Source organism: Empidonax traillii, unplaced genomic scaffold, assembly GCF_003031625.1.
Source record: "Empidonax traillii isolate 1590-97213 ecotype Southwest subspecies unplaced genomic scaffold, ASM303162v1 scaffold1213:size316513, whole genome shotgun sequence".
Lineage (NCBI taxonomy): Eukaryota > Metazoa > Chordata > Aves > Passeriformes > Tyrannidae > Empidonax > Empidonax traillii.
In genome coordinates this window covers 300,819-308,803 of record NW_020956406.1, presented here as the reverse complement: position 1 = coordinate 308,803, position 7,985 = coordinate 300,819, and the positions used below count along the sequence as shown (strand labels likewise).

The following is a 7,985-nucleotide window of genomic DNA, read 5'->3' as shown; positions in this document are numbered from 1 at the left end:
CCACGGCTGGGACGAGATGTCTCTAGCCCAGCAGCACCCAGCAGGAGCAGCTGCCACTGCTGCTGTCCCAGCAGCTGGGCATGGCAGAGGCAGGGAGGGGAAAGGACATCAGGAGATGGTACCAGGAGCCAGAAGCGAGGGGAATGTCCTGCTTGGGCATTTCAGGGTCTCAGCTCCACATGCTGTATAAAGAAAGCAAACAAGCACGTCAGCTGTTGTAACTTTTCCTCCCACTCTCTCCCACCTTCCCTGCAAGACCCATCCATTCTGTGGTGCAGGAGACTCAGGCTCAGCACAGTCCTTAGGGCAGACAGTTTGGACCTGGGTTATCTTAGTGGTGGCAGCCCTGACTCCAAGTCTGTGCAGATGCAGCAAAACCTGGATCATGTCCTGGGTGCTGCCTAAGGACAGCAAATGCTTCACTTTTTGGTCACCTGGGTGAGTCCTCTGCAAACCTGAATGAGCCTCCTGGCTCTGGAGGAGGGTGGGGAGGCATTGGCTGACCTGGGTCTCCTGCAGCCCCAACTCAGGGCTGGCCCAAACCCACCAGGGCTTTTGCCTTCCTTCTTTCTTGGGCCTCACCCACAAACCATACATGCAGGAGATTATTTAGCGGGCATTAGCTAGAGAGAACTTTGTAACAAATCTTTCTATGGAAAAAGGAGAACTATCTTTGTCAGTTAGCAATCTCTTACTTACCTTTTGCAACACGCTCTAAATGTGGAGCATCTTCCAATTGGTTTTGTGCCGTAGGGGCATTTCCCAAAATTGCAGTGGCCCCCGCTTAGTTTGCATTTGAATTTGCCTCCTGTTTCCATGCGGAAAAATACACACAGAGAACAATTAAATCAACAGTCTGGGAGAGCTGCGTATATTTGCAGAAAGGCTGACACTCCCTGTGCATTTCAGCACAGTTGTGCTGGTGTGCTCAGCTCCAACCTCCCAACAGCCATGTCTTTAAAAGCAATTTATCTCACCTAGAAGGACTCTTTCCCCTAAATTGGGTACACACAAAAGCAGAGAGTGGGAAGGAGCAGTGTGAGGTTGAGGAAGAGCCTTGTTGGCTCCCCAGCTGCTTTCCCAACACTGCCTGCACCAGCACAGATGAAAAACAGGGGGCTCCTCACATCCCACATGCCTGACCTGGCTGTGCCATGATTGGTGTGACCTCTGAGGGAAAGTCCTTGCCCAGCCCTTGCAGGGATCATGCCTTGGGGTATTGAGGTTTTGGGACACTCAGCTGATGCAGCACTAGATGAAGAGGGACAGCTCTGTGCTCCGGAGACCCAACAACCCAAACACCCCTGGGGCTCTCCCCGTTCCTGTACAAGGCAAAAAAAACACCCAGAGACACGGAAAAAGCAACATCTGGGAGTAGAGTTGGAGCTTGAAACCAATCCCCTTCTTGACCCACAGCAGTAGCCTGGCTTGTATTTCCAGGAGCTCCATGCACCCCTCGTCTGTGTCTCTTGGAAATTCACTTGAAATGCTCCAGTTTCCTCAATTCCATATAACATTTGCATCCTTCCAAATAATATGGTCACTTCCCAGGACATGGAAAAATCCAGGGATGGGGGCCAAGAGCTTCCCCAAATCCCCTCTTCCCCTCTCACCTTCAGCACTCTGGACCAGCAGGAGGAGCAAGGGGAAGAGCAGGTACAGGATCTTCATGGTTGATCCACCTCTCCCAGGTCTCCACAGGGCTGCAGAGGGAACACCAAGGCAATGAGGACATGGAGGACCCATGGGGGTGCAGAAACCTGGCCACTGGGTTCCCCAAAGTGCAGAGGGGCTGCCTCCAAACACAGCACATGATCTTTCCTCTACCTTTCTCTCAAGAACAATTCTGAGGTCTGTGCCTCCCTGCAAACCTTGGGAGTATTTACTGGTGTCTCAGTCTTTGGGAAATCCTTTCCCTAAGATGATCCTTTTCCAATAAGTTTGTCTAAAATCTTCCATAGGCTTTCCCCAGAGAACAGACTGCAGACCTGAGCCCAATTCTTACCAATTCAATCCAAAGAAAGTCTCCCTTTGCCCAGCAAAGATCTCATGTCCCTGCTGCACCATCAAAGCATCTTTCCAACCTCTCCTATACTCAGGGAAGCTCAGTTTCACCTCCCACATGTTCTCAAATCTTAGACTCATATGAAGGCTTTTATTCTCTTTCCCAGACATCTCTGATGGCCAAATAACACACCTGGATACTTCCAGCTGTTTGTCCTTTAGGTGAGTCTGTGGAGATGGGCTTGGAGCTGAGAACCTGAATGGGCAGGTTTCCAGAAAGAGACCCCACAGTCACTTACCTGATGGTCTTAGTGTTCAGGCAGCAGCAAATCCAACAGCAGTCGTTCAGCTCCAAATTCTCTTGGAGTCAGGGAATGCTGCTTTGCCTAAAACACCCTGGTTTTGTACCCCTCCTGGTGGGTGGGACATGCCCTTATTGCTGTTGACACAAGTGCCCTTGGCCAACCAGGGAGTGCCCCATCAGTGTGGGGGTGCTGGGGCTGCCCCTCGTCCCTCCCTGCTGCAGTGGCAGAGGCTGAGGTGCCTCCTGGGGCTGTTCCAATGTCACCCTTATCCTGCTGCAACACATCCTGTGACACACGGGCTGGGCAGGAGCTGCCTGGGATTGGGGATCAGCTTTGCTCTGCAGAGGTGAAGGGTGCTCGTGGTGACTGCTCAGGGTCAGTGTCAGGAGAGGAGAGCACAGCAGGAGGAAAGGCCAAGGCAGACAGGCCTGATCTGAATGTCTCTCACTAAACCCTCCAGCTGTGGAAAGCAATAATGGCAGTGGAAGCTTTTTTGAGATTGATCCCTTCTCCCAGGGAACAAATGTCAGGTTCAGAAAATGGCCTCAATTGCACCAGGAAGGTTTAGTTCAGGCATTAGGAACAGTTACATCACTAAAAGTCCAGTCAGGAACTGGCACAGCTGGCCGGGGTATCGTGGAATCCTCATCTCTGGAGGGATTTAAAACCACGTAGATGAGGCACTGGGGATATGGTTTAGTGGTGCTGTGATAGTCAGGGACAAGGGACAAAGGACCCACTTCCCAGAGGGAGCATCTGCACAGCAGCTCCATCACTCCCACAGGAAATCCCCTGCACCAACAGGCACTGACAGGCTCTGTGTCCCCACCCCAATGCCAAGCAGGAGCATCCCCAGGGACACACACACTGGGCACCCCCAGCATCCCCAGATGCTTCTCCTCACAACAACCCACCTTTGCCACCCCCACAGACAGCAGGCACAGCACCCCCTCCATCCCAAGGACACGCACACACGGCCCACCCCTGCAATGCCAAACTGCTCATCTTTATTCAAGCTGGGAAAAGCAGCCTCTGCCCCACAGAGCCCACGGCTGGGACGAGATGTCTCCAGCCCAGCAGCACCCAGCAGGAGCAGCTGCCACTGCTGCTGTCCCAGCAGCTGGGCAAGGCAGAGGCAGGGAGGGGAGAGGACATCAGGAGATGGTTCCAGGAGCCAGAAGCGAGGGGAACGTCCTGCTTGGACATTTCAGGGTCTCAACCCCATGTGCTGTACAAAGAAAGCAGACAAGCACATCAGCTGTGTTAAGATTTTCTCCCACTCTCTCCCACCTTCCCTGCAAGACCCATCCAGTCTGTGGTGCAGGAGGCTCAGGCTCAGCACAGGGGAGGCCCAGTCCTTCATGCAGACAGTTTGGACCTGGCTTATCTTAGTGGTGGCAGCCCTGACTCCAGGTCTGTGCAGATGCAGCAAAACCTGGATCATGTCCTGGGTGCTGCCCAAAAACAGCAAATGCTTCACTTTTTGGTCACTTGGTTGAGTCCTCTGCAAAGCCTGAATGAGCCTCCTGGCACTGGAGGAGGGTGGGGAGGCACCAGCGGACCTGGGGCTCCTGTAGCCCAACTCAGGGCTGGTCCAAACCCACCAGGGCTTTTCCCTTCCTTCCCCATAAATGCAAACCATAAATACAGGTCATTTAGCAGGCATTAGCTAGAGATAACTTTGTAACAAATCTTTCTGTGGAAAATGGAGAACTATCTTAGTCAACCAGGGATCTCTTACCTACCTTTTGCAACACACTCTAAATGATGAGCATCTTCCAATTGGTTTTGTACCGTATTGGCATTTCCCAAATCTGCAGTCTCCCCCATTTATTTTGCATCTGAATTTGCTTCCTGTTTCCATGGGGCAAGACAGACAGAGAACAATTAAATCAACAGTCTGGGGGAGCTGTGTGTGGCTGCAGAAAGGCTGACACTCCCTGTGCATTTCAGTCCAATAACTGTGCACAGCTCCAACCCCCCCAGAGCCACATCTTCAAGAGCAACGTCTCTCTAGGACTCTTTCACCCTAAATTGGGTACACACAAGAGCAGAGAGTGGGAAGGAGCAGCGTGAGGTTGAGGAAGAGCCTTGCTGGCTCCCCACAGCATTCCCAACACTGCCTGGACCAGCACTGCTGGAAGACATCCCACATGCCTGTCCTGGCTGTGCCATGATTGGTGTGACCTCTGAGGGAAAGTCCTTGCCCAGCCCTTGCAGGGATCATGCCTTGGGGTATTGAGGTTTTGGGACACTCAGCTGATGCAGCACTAGATCAGAAGAGGCACAAATGCTTTCGGTGCCAAGCAACCAATTGAACAGTCCTGGGGCTCTCTCCCATCCCTGTACAGTGCAAGAGACCATCCAGAGACACCCAAAAAGGAATGGTTGGGTGCAGAGTTGGAGCCTGAACTCAAGCCCATTCCTGACCTCCAGAATAAGCCAAGCTTCTGCTTTCAAGGATTGTCTCAGTCCCAAGTCTGTGTCCTACTGGAAAATCACTGGAGAAAACACTTTTCTCATCAATGCCCGCTGACATTTGCATCACTCCCAATAACATTGTAACTTCCAGGGACATGGAAAACTCCAATGATGGGGGAATCACAGGTTCCCCTTGACTCCCCTCTTCCCCTCTCACCTGCAGCACTCTGGACCAGCAGCAGGAGAAAGGCAAAGAGCAGGTACAGGATCTTCATGGCTGATCCACCTCTCCCACGTCTTCACAGGGCTGCAGAGGGGACACCAAGGCAATGAGGACATGGAGGACCCCAGGGGGTGCAGAAGCCTGGCCACTGGGGTTCCCCAAAGTGCAGAGGGGCTGCCTCCACACACAGCACATGATCTTTCCTCTACCTTTCTCTCAAGAACACTTCTGAGGTCTGTGCCACCTTGCAAACCTTGGGAGTGTTTCCTCCTGTCTCAGTCTCTGGGAAATCTATTCCCTAAGATGATCCATTTCCAACAACTTTCTCTAAGGTCTTCCATAGGCTTTCCCCAGAGAGCAGAGTGCACACCTGACCCAAATTCTTACCAGTTCAATCCAAAGAAAGTCTCCATTTGCCCACAAAGAAGCTCCAAGGTCCCTCCTGCAGCATCAAGGCACCTTTCCAGTCTCTCCTCTACTTAGAAAACCTTAGTTTCACCTCCCACATGTTCTCAAATCTTAGACCCATATGAAGGCTTTTATTCTCTTTCCCAGACATCTGTGATAACCTAATAACACACCTGGATACTTCCAGCTGTTTGTCCTTTAGGTGAGTCTGTGGAGATGGGCTTAGAGCTGAGAACCTGAATGGGCAGATTTCCAGGAAGAGACCCCACAGTCACCTACCTGATGAAGGTCTTGGTGTTCAGGCAGCAGCAAATCCAACAGGAATAGCTTGTTTCCAGATGCCTTTGGGGTCGGGAAATGTTGCTTCGCCCAAAACACCCTGGTTTTATACCCCTCCTGGTGGGTGGGACATGTATTTATTGCTTCTAACACAACTGCTCTTGGCCAACCAGGCAGTGCCCCATCAGTGTGGGGGTGCTGGGGCTGCCCCTCGTCCCTCCCTGCTGCAGTGGCAGAGGCTGAGGTGCCTCCTGGGGCTGTTGCAATGTCACCGTTATCCTCCTGCAACACGTCTTGTGACACCCCCTGCACAGCAGCACACGGGCTGGGGGAACCTGGCATGACCTCCTTGGAATTTGCAGCAGCAGCAACTAGCCTCAAAGAGTCAGTAAGACTTCTCTCCTTGACTCTTCCAAGTTGACAAAATAATGAGGTAACATGGGATGTGAAAGAGCACAAGGAGGGTTACAAACCTCCTTACTTTTCTATGTTATAGTGGGAGGTTTCATCTCTGCTTTTATTTGAAGTTTCCTGTGACGTTTTGGAAATAGCATATTGGTTCTGCATGCATTTATAAGCTGGTGTTCAAATCCATGCATAGAGCAAGGAGGATCCATTTAGATTAGATATAAGGAGGAAATTTTTTACAGTGAAGTGTGGTGAAACATTGACACAGGTTGCCTAGAGAGGAGGTGGGTGCCCCATCCCTGGAAACATGCAAGGTCAGGTTGGATGGGGCTCTGAGCAACCTGGTCTAGTTGAAATTGTCCCTTCTCATTGTTTGTACTAGATGACCTTTAAAGGTCTCTTCCAAGCTAATCTATGATTTTCTGATTTTGTGATCAGCATCTCCAGTTCACTGCTTCCATGGAAGTCATGTCATATCATGGGTCAGAAAAATATCATTTGTCCATTGATCTTTCTCCTTTTCTTGCTGTTTCTCCTCTATCACTACTATATTAAGCTCATGGGTGATGCTCCACAACACCATCAATCTTGTTCAAGATGTTCTGGGCCAAAGGAACAGCAGAACAGCAGAACAGCTTTGAGCTGCTGAGATCAATGATATTCATGGTGACTGTTAAATGTTCAGTTAAATGATACATGAATGAAAGTGAAGGGAATGATCCTACAAAGTCAGTGGGAACCTGCTGTGCTGGACCTGGACAACAGGGTGGGATCTTGATGGTGGGTGTGAGGGAAGAGCCCAGCTGATGTGGACACAGGGTTTGATGTCCCAGGAGACTGGGCTACTGTGAATCCATCAGGGACCCTCAGCTTCAGGACTTGTGCTGCTGAGATGTCCTGGGAGCAGATGAAAGCATCAGCCCCCACCATGGCTCTGGGAAGGGGTGCCTGGCAAGCAGGGAAGCAGAAGGTGTGGAAGTCAAGGATGGAGGGCTGAGGGTGATCTGTGCCCTTGGGATGGAAAGGATCCAGTGGAATGGCCGAGATCACCAGTTGCTGCCATACCCTTGTGTGCAGGGATGCACACATGGGTGTGACTGCACAGGGCAGGGGGCTGCACTCACAGGAAGGCCGAGGTGACTGGTTGTTGGGGGAGAATGGTGATGTAATCCCTGTTTCCTAAGGCAGGCAGGGAGGACAACCCTGCTTTCTCCCTGTTGGAATACATTTCTGGACTTTTCTAGACTGAGGTCCAAGGGACCCTTTGGACAGGTCACCGACTGGAAGACCTGCTTCCCTGCAAGGCACACAAAGGTTTTCTGTGGGTTGGCTGCAGGATCAGGCTCCTCCAGGGGGGCTGTGGAGCTGGTAGAGGGGTTGATGCTGTAGGGCTGGAAACAGGAGGGAGCTGAGTGGGAACTGTGCTGCAGCACTGAGCTCCACTGCAGATGAGAGAGGTTGGAGGTTTGCTGGGAACTCTGGGACATCTGGGATGGGTTTGGTGGGCAGTCCTGGCCATGCCCACCAAAGAAACACAACACCCAGCACAACCCTGTGCATAAAGCCATGGCTGTCAGGGACAAGAGCCATCCATAACCAGAAGAATTAGGACAAAGCTCCTCCTCCCCCAGATGGAACATCCCCCAGAGCAGCTCTATCACAGCACCACCAAACCCCCTGCACCAACAGGCACTGACAGGCTCTGTGTTCCCACTCCAATGCCAGGCAGGAGCATCCCCAGGGACACACACACTGGGCACCCCCAGCATCCCCAGATGCTTCTCCTCACAACAACCCACCTTTGCCACCCCCACAGCCAGCAGGCACAGCACCCCCTCCATCCCAAGGACACGCACACACGGCCCACCCCTGCAATGCCAAACTGCTCATCTTTATTCAAGCTGGGAAAAGCAGCCTCTGCCCCACAGAGCCCACGG

The 7,985-nt window shown here is 52.0% G+C and overlaps 1 long non-coding RNA gene across 1 annotated transcript; it reads right to left on the bottom strand.

Moving 5' to 3' along the window:
• Positions 1–3,294: 3,294 nt before the first annotated feature.
• LOC114069196 lies at positions 3,295–5,718 on the bottom strand. The gene is made up of 4 exons (XR_003573739.1): positions 5,641–5,718; positions 4,948–5,037; positions 4,055–4,163; positions 3,295–3,537 (listed from the first exon to the last, which is right to left on the bottom strand). It is a non-coding gene; the product is annotated as an uncharacterized LOC114069196 (long non-coding RNA).
• Between the last annotated feature and the right edge of the window lie 2,267 nt (positions 5,719–7,985).